Below are 14,063 nucleotides of genomic sequence, written 5' to 3' on the forward strand. Positions count from 1 at the left end.
ATTCAAGAGAAATTACTGACAACAGCAACTATATTCTGTACAAATTCTCATTCCTCCATACTTAAACAAAACAGGAACAGACACTTTGTCAGGTTTTGAGTAGGAGAGTTAAAAAATGCAGGAATCAGGGGTATAATTTTGTCCCAAAGGAGTGAGGTTAGAATGCTCRTGTGCTTTCGACAACCCTTTCYTAGCSAAATACATATATTTTTCCAYTGGGCTAATATTTATTTAATAAAAYTAATAAATATAATATTATCCAAAGGCAAATAAAACCCACACTCTCAAAGGCACTCTGTGGCATTTGTGACCCTCTAACTATAGCTCAGCACCTCTTGGAGCAGGTCTGGATTGTGCTCTTGCATGCCAAGTCACCCCCCACGTTGTCTTTGGCAATATCAGTAGAATGGGCCACAGTGTCTACAGCTACACAAGTATGAGCAGAGGTGTCCTGGCCAGCTCCTTCCCTTCAAACTACTTTGGCAGGAAGAGCTGTGCCCTGCATGCATTCCATCCCTCACATACCCTCAAGCTGTGCCAACACAAGCACCTTTGCAGCTCGGCTGGTGTCACACACTTCCTGCATTCCCATGCTCTTGTTACATTTCCCAATTAAAAAAAAAAAAAAAGAGGATAGGAAAGTGGCAGAAACCTGTGCATTGCTAATCATCACACTGGAGGTGATTGCATTTCCAGAACAGCTGKCAATCCTTACCAACAAGCAGGCACACAAAAAATAAATAATCCCATTAGGCACCTGAAGATTCTTCAGGAAGAACATCATAGTATAGGTAAGATTTAGTGTAACTATGCAACAGTTTTGGTCTAACAGTGTTAGCAAGGAATCTTAGAGCTAGACAATTAATGTAATAGTCCCCTTCCTTTAACAAAAGCTAAGATATGATGAGCTACCTGATATTTATTCAATACTCTTAAAAGTTACATAAAGAATAGCTGCCTTGGAAAGCAGAAAGCTTTAATTATTTTTTGTGTTGCTGTACCACTCAAAGTYCAAGTGAACAATAAAGAGCATAAGAGTGAAGCATCTTATCAAAACATGGATTCCTAAAATCTTTGTATTAAAAGTGAGATATATGGAGAAGAACTATTTGTTTAAAGGACAGAGAGTATCAATAAGAATGCCTTGCTTACATCTCTCAGGACAAAGGACATACTTTGTGCTACAAACTTTGTAGCCTGTAACAGTTTTTCACCACCATAAGTGTTTGAAACGGTGGAAAGAAGACATTCTCTGAAGGCCTTCCTTATGTGTAGATTCTCTGTATCTGAACTATGTGTGCAAAGGCATTGAGCTGATTATTCTTTGGCCAAGTGAGCAGTGAAAAAGGGAAAAAGAAGAGTATACCACAAAAACAGACTGAAAACCAAGCTCCAGAAACAGAGTGGATGAGTACTGAAAGAAGAGATTTAGCAGAACACAAGCTACATTTGGAATTATAAGCAAATACATAGTCCTCTTGTTTCCCCCTCTCTTCAAACAATCAAAAGCTTGCACACTCTTCAAAAATGAGGAAAAGGGTTCTAATAGCCTGTGTACAAAGAGTGCAGAATTGGTGTAGTCAGTAAACGTAACTGTCATTTCCTCAGTGCCTTGTTGATGCCTGGTAAAACATATTGCCTTGTGCAGAAGCTTCTAACCTATATTCATATGTAACATGGAAAAAATATTCTACAGATAAGGTAAAGAGAGGGAGGCAAAAATACTTACCAGTATGAGCGAGATTTAAACATAAACTAGCAAAAGATATGCACTACACCAATGCTCATGCTCACACATTCCAGCTACACAGGGAAAGGAAACAAACAGGAGAGAAAACTAGCAGAATATTACCCAAAACTTTACAGGGAAGGGGCAATGTGCAAAACAAATGCAGTTTACCAGGAATCRCTGCCAAAATGTATTTGCATTTAATCTTGTGGGTAATTGGTGCCAAGTACCCCTTCTGCCTTCTGTCAGCAGAACATAGGAAATGTTGATTGGGTGCTGGGGCACATAAAGGAAGAAAAATGCCAGAAGCTCCTTCTGCTTCAGCTAAAATACCATTGAAAGCTATAAAATGTGTATAGAACTAGTGCAAAACACAAATCTAGGGATGCGGCTATTTACACAGTGCTTAGAGCARTGCTAGTAGGAAAAAGAATGTTWAGAAAGAACAGATTTTTGTTTTCCCCTTTTCTTTCTATTTATGTTTATCCCACTATATTGCTCTGTTTCCTTTCTCAGTTCTGCTAGACACAAGTTTCTTTCTAGAACTACTTTCTTTTTATAATACTCCTTCTTTTTATTCTTTCTTGTGCTCCTGCTGCTTTTGTATTTGTCTTGTTTTACCATGGTTTCTCTTCATTGCCTTTCTCTTTCTGAATTTCTCCCCTCCCCTCTCCCTGCAGCGCWGGCAGCAGCTGGGAAGCTGTGCCAGCTTTAGCCTCCACAGTGAGCATCCATTAGGAATGTARCTGACTTGCTTCACACCTTTCCAATCGATTCCCCATGCTGCAGAAACCAACTGGTAAGTCTCTGGATAGAGCTTCACAACCTCAGGTACCTGTTAAGGAAAACAGGTGCCTCAGCACCAAGCTTCCAGTAAAATCCYTTGAACTGAATGATGATTTGTGAAACCACAGGCAAAACTCCTGGACAGGACAGGATCAGGAAAGCACCAGGAAACGCAGGCTGTTGGGGGAGTCAAGAGAGTTGTGAGGCAAGGTAGAGTGCAGGATGCTTTTAATATCTATGAATGAGGAACAAATGCARAGGGAAAAAACCTATACCTAAAAATCTCTTGGTAATTATGATGATTTCCTTTAATGTGGTTGGAACATGGAGAATAGGCTTCATAGGCTGTGTTTTTATTAGCAAATCAAACATACCCTAACGATAGGCTCAAGCCCAGTCCTACAGTCATGGATACAGTCCAGCTCATTAGTACACTGCCAGGCATAGTTTTGGCTCTGGCAACCTGTCAGCTACTCTGACCTCTCAGAAGGGAGCATGTGCCAGAGATTCCTCCCAGGACACAGCACAGATAACACCACTTTACAGCAGTGAAAGAAAAATTCAGGGAAAGAGAATTCAGGTGGTGTGGGCATATCCTATGACATACCACTTGCCTAAGACTCAAAAAATAGTCACAGATATTTTTATTTACTAGTATATCTAGTTGAGGCTGAAAGGGACCTCTGGAGTTCATCTGGTCTATTCTCCCTGCTCAAGCAGGGCCACTTAAAGCCAGTCACCCAGATCTATTTCCAGACGACTTTTGAGTATCTTTAAGGCTAAAGRCTCTGCAATACCTCTGGGCAACCCATACCTATTCACAGTCACCCCAGCAGTAAAAAGTATTTCAGTTTGTGCCCATTGCCACTGGTCACGTCATTGGATACCACTGAAAAGAGCCTGTCTACGTTCTCCATGTGCCCWTCTTTCAGGTACTCATTAAGAGCACCTCAAGCCATCTCTTCAGTCTGAACCATTCCAGCTCTCTCAGACTTTCTTCATAGGGCAGATGTTCTGGTCCCCTAATCCTCTTAATGGTCCTTCAGTGACAGGAGAGCTCGTAACTGGAGTCCAGCTGGAAGGCCACCAGCATATACTGGTGCATGGATATATAGGAATGCAATTTTCTTCATTCTGTAGTCCAGTCTGTGGGCACTAAGGGCAAGATTGCACCAGGCTGGCCTTGTACCCTTACCCAGTCCTCCCAGATGTTATTCACCATCCTCAGCCTTTGTGCTACCTTGCTGGGCACATAAAACAAATCCTCATTTACACACTTAGAAATATCACTGTGAGGGTTGCAGTCCAGATCTCCAATATCCACACACTGTGCAGAAAACAAGGAAGAACAAGGATAGAGAAGCATCCCATYAGGCTCTGAGAGGATTCAGACCCTTTATTCCATTTAATCTCTGAATTAAACTGATGACTTGAGGAATTACTTTTCCCCAGTAGGAATCAAGCATCAGAAAGCAAAYCTGATTTTTTTAGAGCCCACAAACAAGTCATTTTGCTTGTTCCTTTGCTGGGAAAAGAGCCAAGAGCTAGTGATTAAAGTTAAATTTTAAACAGCACTCAACTGTTTGCTACTTTAAAGCTGATTTAAGGCATTTAGTTCTAGAAGCTGTTAACTAACGGAAAACTCTGTCACTATGTAGTTTTCTGTCAAGACTAACACTTCTTTCACTGTTCTTTAATGCTTTTGTTATATAAGCCTGTATAAACTTAYAGAGGTTATTGTCTCTTTCTGTTTATCCCTCACTGAGAATATTAACGAAGAATTTTTTTCTCCTCCAAGGGCCTATCCAAAAAGAAAAGRGAGGACAGTGATGGGGGAGTTCACCTGGGACAATTTCACTTGTAGAGGATCAGCAGTGGCCCCAAAGAAGAATCCTTTCCAAATCCTTCTCCTGAACTAAGACATAAGATCCAAAAGGAAGAATCTGTTTCAATGGGAGATAAACAACCCTTGGAATACTGCAGGCCACTAATCAAAATCTTCAATTACCAAAGATCCTCTAGGACAAGGCTCAGTAAATTCACGAGAAGGGATGTCCAGGAGCAGCCTTCCATCATCATACCACTCTGGTGTTTTTGGAAGCCATTTTGCAGCCAGCTGAGCCAGCAGAGGTGTGCAGCGAGGACAGAAGGCAATACAATCGCACTGGCTTCTGGAGCCACCCCAACCAATAACACTCCTAATAGGGGACTCGGGTTTTCCAGTAGTCCCCCTTGCCAACGTGGTGCTGCTGTCATTCAGAAGATACAGCTGAACTTCAGCTGTGACACTGTGCTGGTGTGTTAAGACTGGAAAATACAGAAGTATTTTTTCCTAGGATATTCCAGAATATCAAAGAAAAAAAAAATCAAAATCAGTAAAGCACTCAGAATTCCCCGGGGAGCAGGGGAACAGAGGCAGCTAGGTCAAACTACTGTTGAGACAACAACTTTGAAACAGGTCATGTCTATAAAGCACAACGTGTAGAATACCAAAGAAGCAAAATTAGAAGGGAAATAAAAAGATAGTTGAAGCAAAATACTATGAAGTTTTTGACTCAGAAAAAAAAGTCGGTGTAGAGTGATAAAAGGGGATGATATCATACAGCATGCAGCACAAGCAGAACAGAGATCTGGTCTTGTGTTCTGGTGCTGCATCTGCAGTCGTGGAGACAAAGCTCGTGAAAAATTATAAGAGAGCAAGTAATCAAGGGTATGCACCACTCTGTGGCATCCAGTCTTTCTCCTTTAAGACAGGCAGAATGTAAAACTCAAACCAATGTTACAACAAAGGAACACTGAAAACTAACCTTTTCTTCCTTTCTTCATCTCCATTACCTTTTCCAGGGAATAGATCAGGTTATAGATACAGAAATTTGCATCTGTTTTGCTTGCATACCTTTATACTTAGAGTATGGAATGAAATGTATCAAACATACAGGTTAGCACAGGAAGAATACATGATAAATAACAATTTTACTTTCTCTACATATGCTACATTTCAAAACACTTGTCTTTTTCTTGGGTGCAGTATGGTACACAGAAACGAAAGTATATTTACCACACGATGGAATTAATTATACTCTCTGATTTCAAGAGCAGAACTACTCCAGTATTCCAGAAACAGTARCAGGATTAGTACTGCAATACTTGCACTCTTAGCCAGTAAACTGGCATAATCCTATAAACCAGGAATGTCGTGATACACAACTAAAGTCATCCAAATACTTATGTTTTGGCTTACAATTAGTAGAAGAACAGGATGGTGCAGATAAATGTAAGGTAGATCAACTTCTCCAAACATTTGGCTTTCAGAATTACTGACAAGCTATCCTATTGTGGTCTGCAATCTACAGCAGAGTATTAATAAGGCAAAATAACAGAACAGCATGTGAGGTTAGTCCACAGTCTAAGGTGTATAGTCATGGCTTTCAATGGCAGCAAATCTGTAATTTTTTCATTTCCCCAGCTGTTTTTCCAAGATGAAGAAATAAAACAAACAGGAGTGAGAACGGAAATTGTTCCAGTGGGAATTTTGTCAGGAACTCTCTGTTTCTAGCTTGTGCCTTGTCTCAAGAGACAAAATCAGCCAAAACCTGGTTTTAAATGGAGGTCTTTAGACTAACATGGTCACCACCACCACAAGGGTGGAGAAGTGGTGGGGAAAAAAGTGAGGCTTACGCATTTGCAATTATGACTCTAGGTGGAGTTTGAACTAACAAGGTGRGGGTTTTCTTCAGCTTCATGGTCTTAAGAGAATTTTGCTGTTTTTACTGATTTGTCCTCACTTTCTGATTAATTTTAAATCTTTTAAAAACAACTTTCCTTTGTCTGCTCACTGATTGTTTTTTGTTTAATCTCATAGAGCCTAACTCATTTGGAATGTGAATTTCACATATTCAGGTCTCTGTTCARTTCCTGACYTCTKAAGTAACATAGGTTGTCTTCACAGYCTTGCTGTGAGTTCCCTAGGACATTTATTACCTCTCTTGCATGTGTTTTCCCAAAACTTAACTTATAATRCCACTCTAATCTAGGGGTCTCTAACCACCCCCCTAATGCCATCACCATTTTATTGGGCAAATAACTTAAACCTTCAGCATTCAAACAAAAACAAAGTTCATTCCACCCATCAAAAAGGTCCCCTTTTATGAACCCCTTATCTGTCTGATTCCCAAACTTTCCACCTTCATCATCTCAATTTATTTCAAAGGAAGTTCTGTGTGGGCAAGTATGTGGTTTAGTTCTTGCTTACAAACACATTGATTCCACAGTCAACCAAAAAAGATGTATTATTAGCCAAGAAAGGAATTTATCTTCTGTATGATACTGATTTTTCTGATATTGGGTAAATATTTATATATAAATATGCCATTTATAACGTCTTAAAATAAAAACAGACAAAACATAAAAATAAAAAAGAATAAACCACAAACGAACAAACAAACAAAAAACCCCACCAACACCCCAAACAGATATTTTATTATTATTATTTGACGAGATAGGAACCAAATTCTAACTTGTCCAGGAAAGAAAGACAAAAAGTGTGTGGCAACAGATTAAAAACATGAGAAACCTGCAAAAAGGACTGCATTTTGTTTAATCCTGACTTTCATCTTGACAGTGAATGAATTGAAAAACAAATGAGAAATGAAACCATCAGTCAAAGCCTAGTACTTTATATCATGATTGATATGCTAAGCAGCTTCTTTCAAAAACAGAATGAGAAAGAAASTTCCACTTACCTCTCATCACAGGTAGGTGGGAATGCATCCCCATTTCTGCCAGTGAAAAGTGCCCACAAACTGCAGCCATTAGAGAACACCAGATGCATCCCTCTCATTGTCCTTCACTTATCTGGTACCCAAACAACAATTTGTCACCTATCAATGAAATGCAACAAACAATTTTTCAAGTTACCTTTTGTTTTACTTGCAAAAAAAAAAAAAGGGGTAAGAAAAGTACTGAGTTGAGACACAAACTTTGTCCTTGAAAATTCCTTAACACAGCTATATTTATTAAACCAGGCGTGGGGGAGATCGGTATTTATATCAACATATGGAGGATACAAATCTTGCTTTACTTTTCAGAGGTAGATGAAAAGTGTTCAGTGCACAAAGGTGTATTCAATCCTTTTGCAATTAATTTTGATACTTGGGTAAGAGACTGAAGTCTAACAAGGGGCTTTGCAGATTTGTACAAACTTCCCCATACTTTGTGCAAACTTCCCCATACTTTTCCCCCAAAAATACACTGCTTCAAACCACATTTACATGAGCTCTGATTTGGATACAATTAAAAATAATGACTATTCAAAAATAATGACTATACTGTACGGATAATTACTTCCCACTTGTGAAGTTAGTTAGTTAGTTAGTTAGTTAGTTAGTTAGTTAGTTAGTTAGTTAGTTAGTTAGTTAGTTAGTTAGTTAGTTAACTTGCTTTCCACTGAAAAATGCTGTTCTGTCAAAATTATGTTTATGGAAACATTGATTTTAATTAAAATTCATGAGATCCAGGGTGGAATTTGGAGATGGACAAAGTAAGAAAATAACTCTGCAGCTAGGTCATTCAGTGAGAATGGATAAAAAGTTCCAATGCTACTTTATTTGATTTGAAACAATTTGAAAAAACAAAGGTCTCTCAAATCTCATGTAGATAACCAAATCATGGCATTGTTCACTACTATTATTTGGAATACTCACTCTCCTAAAACAATCAGCTTGTCTCTTTTTATGTTTCTTGCCTTCATTTCATGCTACACGTTTTTGCACATTTTCTATGAAATAAAAATAAAATTACTGTGGTTTCCTGGTCTGTATTGTGGATATCTTTTTTTTTTTAGCTTCACTTCTTAATAATTAATGACATTGGCAATTTGTGAGGAATAAGGGCCAATATTCAGCTGTTGTAAATCAATGTTCCTGCAGCAGTTTCCCTGCAGGTTCATTGATTCATAGTAGCTGATCTTCTGACAAATGTATTCCAGCTGGAGAATAGACAAGACAAGGTAGGACCTTTACKCAGAAAGAAGCAATAAAGTAACATTGTGACAAAGCCTGGTAAAAAAAGATATCTTGGGAAATGGCTGAGCAAACACTATAAACCTCCTCTGCTTATTAAATAGAATGAGACAACTATATCTGTCACTGGGACATCATGTAGTATTTATTCCTTCCATCAATAAACACCGATTATAGGCTTGGTGGCACATCCTCTGTTCAATAGCAGATAATACCTGAATGTAGATTTCCTCTTTATATACGCTTCAGTATTCTTTGCCCACACACACACACACACACAACACCGATTATAGGCTTGGTGGCACATCCTCTGTTCAATAGCAGATAATACCTGAATGTAGATTTCCTCTTTATATACGCTTCAGTATTCTTTGCCCACACACACACACACACACACATACACAGAGGAACCTGAACATGTGCTCTTTTCTGCATTTAAAACCAAGCTGGTAATGCTTAATATACATAAATAGACATAAAAATCATAGAAAGGAAGACATTCTCCAGTAAGAAACTATTACCACGGTCTTACACAAGACTGTCCAGGAAGCTTGTTTGCAGTGCTGGGTATTCATGTTGGATAAGATCCTAGCAATTTCCACATCTGAAACTACAGAAACTTTTCCTGATGCTTACAGAATTGTAATTCTACTTTACTGCTAGAAAGCAGAATTACATGGCTTGCTAYAACCAAGCGCTGACTTGGTTGAGAGTCAGATCCTGTCTTACCATTTTAAATAACACTCATTTTTTTTCTGCATTTGCAGGGAGTCATAGGGGTGGCAAGAGAGGAGAGGCTTTTACTAGTCACATKATTGTCTAGGTTTTTACAAAAGCTTATCAGAAGTAGTACTTGTTCTGGGAATWTAAGTTATGTTATAAATCTTCAATTCTTCTTATCCTTTAGTGAGAAAAGCATTGCATTTAGTTTTGTTTCAGTCATCTGGTATGTCTTCTGTCATTCATGAACCTACAAGATTACTGAAGTAGCTTTGTTCAGTTGTTCAAAATGGACAAAAATTCCCATCAGTTTAAAATATCAGGGCACATCTAACATGGTCTGGCTTGGTGTGCCCCCTTAAATGCCTAGATTAACTTCAGTTGCCATTAGTGTTAATTGTGAAAAATTACTATCGAGCTACAAGTGAAGACAGCTAGAAAAGAAACATTTTAACATACTTTAASCTTTTAACATATTTATCCTCCGAGTCAGTAATGTACAAACTTTTCTTGCTCTCTGTCTTATCATTAATGTACTTTTGAAGAGATTTCCCGTTCCTTTTCATGTCCTTCATTAAATGCATCGTATTCTGTTCACCGACCTTTCTGAYACCTTTATCTCTGCCCACCCATGTTCTTTTCAGACTTGGCCCAGCTCTCTGATCAGCATTCCAAATTCTGTATTTTTCTTCCTTGTGCTGAAGGTCTATGGAGAACTTATAATTTAGCCAAGTTGGTTTATTTCCACACTTGTCTTTCCACTGTACCCTTAATATTAATCCACCAAAGAGTTGTGAACTAACTTCATCTTCCTTTTTTTCAAATCTTRCTTTCATAACACCCCATGAATTCCCAAAGATAACTGAAATCAACCTTCTCAAACAGCACTTTGATTTTCCTGTTTCTCCTTTGTCCCTTCCTAGAGGATGAGAAATACTGACATTTCATGATCAAATCCATACATTTGATCTATAGGTGAATTTCCAGTTACTCAAAAAGTAACTGCTGAAAAAATACTTTAACCCACTTTGAGTTTAAAACATACTTAGTATTAACTCCTTTTCTCTCACTCTCAAAGTATTCCTACACAGAGAAATTCCTGGCACATTGCTTACCAGCTAGGATTCACATTCAGCTTCTGTTGGCAGCCAATCCCTATATGAATACTATAAAAGAAGAAAGCAGATTTCTGAAAAGAAAAACAAGACCAATTTAACTCCCTTTCATTTCCACTGTTACAGAATTTGCAACAAAAGGGTGAAGATTCACAGCCTGTACCTTGGCTTTCCTTGCATTTGTAGGCACACTGAACTTTTGAACAACAGTGTGATCTCAAGCAGCCAAGGACTTCTGTCATCAGTATGAGGGGAATGGAGCAAACACAAACAATTAAGTTTTGTCAGATACTTCAGAGCATTCTCWGTCATGCCATCAATTCACACCTCTAAGAATATGAAATATTCATGTAGATACAATTACAAGAGATTCCATTATTTATCATGTCCAGTCATTCGTATCCTATTACAGAAACAACAACAACAAAAAAGATTTTATTATCTAATCCAGGAATTATCCTAAATGAACAAAGCAAAATGCCTGTGTGGAAGGGAGAGCAACAGATCTTGTTTTAGTTGAACTTTAAACTTGCCCTGGTATCATCTGTTGACTCCAGCCTAATACAGAGTATTTGATCCAATAACAACTGGATTGGGTAACTAAAAATGATGATTCAGAATACTGTTTKATAAAAGGTTACTGTTTCTGGAGCAGAACCTAAAATTCTCCATTAAAGGGCTTTCTTCCACGTGGAGATTGCAAAGGAAGCAGCCTGCAGCAATCAGAAAGAGAGCCATCTGAAGTCAGCATCGAATTCTTTTGAGTTTATGAACAATACAATACAGTAGGATAAGGGAGCCTTTAAAATTTCTCCCTTCTAAGATACGGCAGACAAATGCTTTCTCTAGCTTGGCGTCTACATTTCTTACCCAGCACCTATGTATGGACTTCATCTCAAAGCCAAAAAGCCAAGATCAAATTTTGAAGCACAGTAGGAAATGGAAAATCAATTGGCAGAGGTCGCATAAATTTACATGTTCAGAAGTTGTATACAGCCTGGATGTGGATACCCATCCTTCTTAAGCTTTGACTAACAAATAATTCCAGACATATTAAGCTAAGGATGGAGAGCACAGTCTGTTTTTATGCACAGTAGTTTGTACCAGGGACAAAGCAGATTACTAGTGATTGACAGAAAATAACTATGCAAGATTAAAAGAAAAGAATTCMTTACTTTTCTGTGAGAAAAAGATGAACCCCAGATGTTTTCATGATCCTTGGGCCAGCAAGAAAAACCAAACTCATCAATAAAGATCTTCCTTCCATTTCTCTCCACTTAGTACATTTCACTGTGTTAGATAATGCTATCAATGTGTGTGACATTTTCCCTCTAATTAGCCCACTTTTAATAAAGCTAAGACACAAACCAAAGAACTATAAAAAAATATAAAAAATGCCCATGATATTTGACTTCAGAAAAGGCAAGGGCAAAATGAAAGCTCTCCAGCAAAGAGCTGTGTGAAAATGCACTAGAGTCGTTATGAGCATGGATAATTCAGAGGCACAGAGATTTCCCACTGTGGTTCACAGCCCCCATATTCAGAGGTGCTCAAATCTTTCCAGGGACTCCTGCAACAGTTACAGCTTTCACTAGCCTTATGAGAAATGCATATGAGTGGGTACACCTTGCAGTGTAAGACAAGTAGCTGACTAGGATATATGTTTCTCTTTATCYCTAAAAGCGCATAACGAAAACATCTATCGATTCACTGCCCAAATATTCAGCAGTATATTAGACAAAATGTATAATGCATGATTCTATGTACACTGTATCTATCTTCCCAAAGACTTATTACTGTCAGAAGGCTGTTTTTCAGTTTCTTGGGTCTATGGGTCTGTCTTCTGAATACTGAATGTCTGTTTTCTTGAACAATTTTGTACTTGGAAGAAAACATTCTAAATCCATCTTAACAATAAGTGTGCTCAGAGACAGGGAAGAACAGATACAGCTAAAAGCCCAGTAAGACTTTTATAACAGAAATTATGAACTGCAGTTTATCTCTAATATCAGCACACAACAAGGTTAATAATGTCCTACACTTTTTCTGGTATTCTGGTTTTCTGGCTGAGGCATAAAGCTGAGCCAACACTATTTTCAACAAATATTTTTAATTAAAACTACTATTTCACTGTGTAAACCGCTTCAGAGACATGGTAGCCACACTGCAAAAATCTTACTTTTGGAATACCTGTTATTCCCATCAAGGTTTGTGTGCAGCTTCTCCTAAAGCATTTTGAAACCTTGTCAGCATTTAAAACACCTCCAAATTTAAGGATCCTGCAATGCTGGTGATTTAGGTTATATCTATTTGGAATTTTTTACAATGCAATAAACCAAATCAGGAAAATTTTCAAGAATGAAGGCTCAGAAGGCTTGGATCCATCTTCACTTAGCCATCAGCATCAAAGCTTCAACATGACTACATCACTGCAACAAATGGCTTGTGGGCCCCTACTTCACTAGRGCACCCTCTAAAATAACTTACTCTAGACACATTGCAGCAGGCCTCAACAAGGCAAACTATTAACATCAATAAAGTCCAGTGGAGGGTTTTGTTTTTCCTTTTGTTTAGGACAAAATATTTAATGCCAGACACTGCAAAGGCTCTCTGCTCAGTGCTAGTGGGGTCTCATCTGGAGTGYTGTGTCCAGTTCTGGGCTCCTCAACACAGGAAAGACAAGAAGCTACATAAAAATATCTTAAAGGCAGGTGCCAATAGAATCATGCCAGACTCTTTTCCATGGTGCCCAGCAACAGGACAAGGAGCAGTGGACATGAACTAAACCACAAGAAATTCTACCTCAACATGAGAAAGAACTTGTTTTACATTGAGGGTGGCAGAGCACCAGAAGAGGATACCATGGAGTCATGGGAGTTGTGGAGGTCACGGAGACTTCCCCTCTGAAGACATCCAAAACCCACCTGGACGCATTCCTGTGTCACCTGCTCAAGGTGACCTTGCCTTGGCTGGGAAGTTGGACCAGCAAGGATTCYCCAAAGGTCCCTTCCAGCCCTAATGATACTGTGATTCTTTGAAATAGCAACCTGCTTGCAAATCTCTCAAGTCTATAACAATTCCCAGTGCATTTTAGTTTGAAATATCTTGTACTCCCTGAGAAAATAAAAATCAATTTTAGCATTGGAAATATATACATATATATATACATATATATGTATATGTATATGTATATATGTATATATGTATATATGTATATATGTATATATGTATATATGTATATATGTATATATGTATATATGTATATATGTATATATGTATATATATATGAATATACACCAGTGTTCAGCTTAAGGTGAAAAAAAGGATGAGGAGAGAATCAGCAGCAAGAGTATTCTCATGGACTGGAAAGAAAATATTGTGCCAAGGAAATCTCCCTTACCAGCTTCCTGGCCTTCTACGCATATACATGTGTTCACCATCACTTAGCCTTCATGAACAATTGCAATTTGGCAGTTCTAAAGGMGCAGGATTTGGCCCTTACTCAAAATATGGTCAAATATTACATGCAAATTATGTTAGAAATAAAGAAATTTTAAAAAGTAGCATAAAATCTGGCTACTCCACTTCACAGTCTGGAAGGAGCTGCGGTTGCTGCTATCCTGACAAGACAGGTAGTACAAAAGGCATCAACTACATTGAGGAACACCACACAGACTTTTGGCAGGTTTTTTT

This window comes from Malurus melanocephalus, unplaced genomic scaffold (assembly GCF_030028575.1).
Source record: "Malurus melanocephalus ecotype Western Australia unplaced genomic scaffold, MMel_1.1 scaffold_489, whole genome shotgun sequence".
NCBI classification, from domain to species: domain Eukaryota; kingdom Metazoa; phylum Chordata; class Aves; order Passeriformes; family Maluridae; genus Malurus; species Malurus melanocephalus.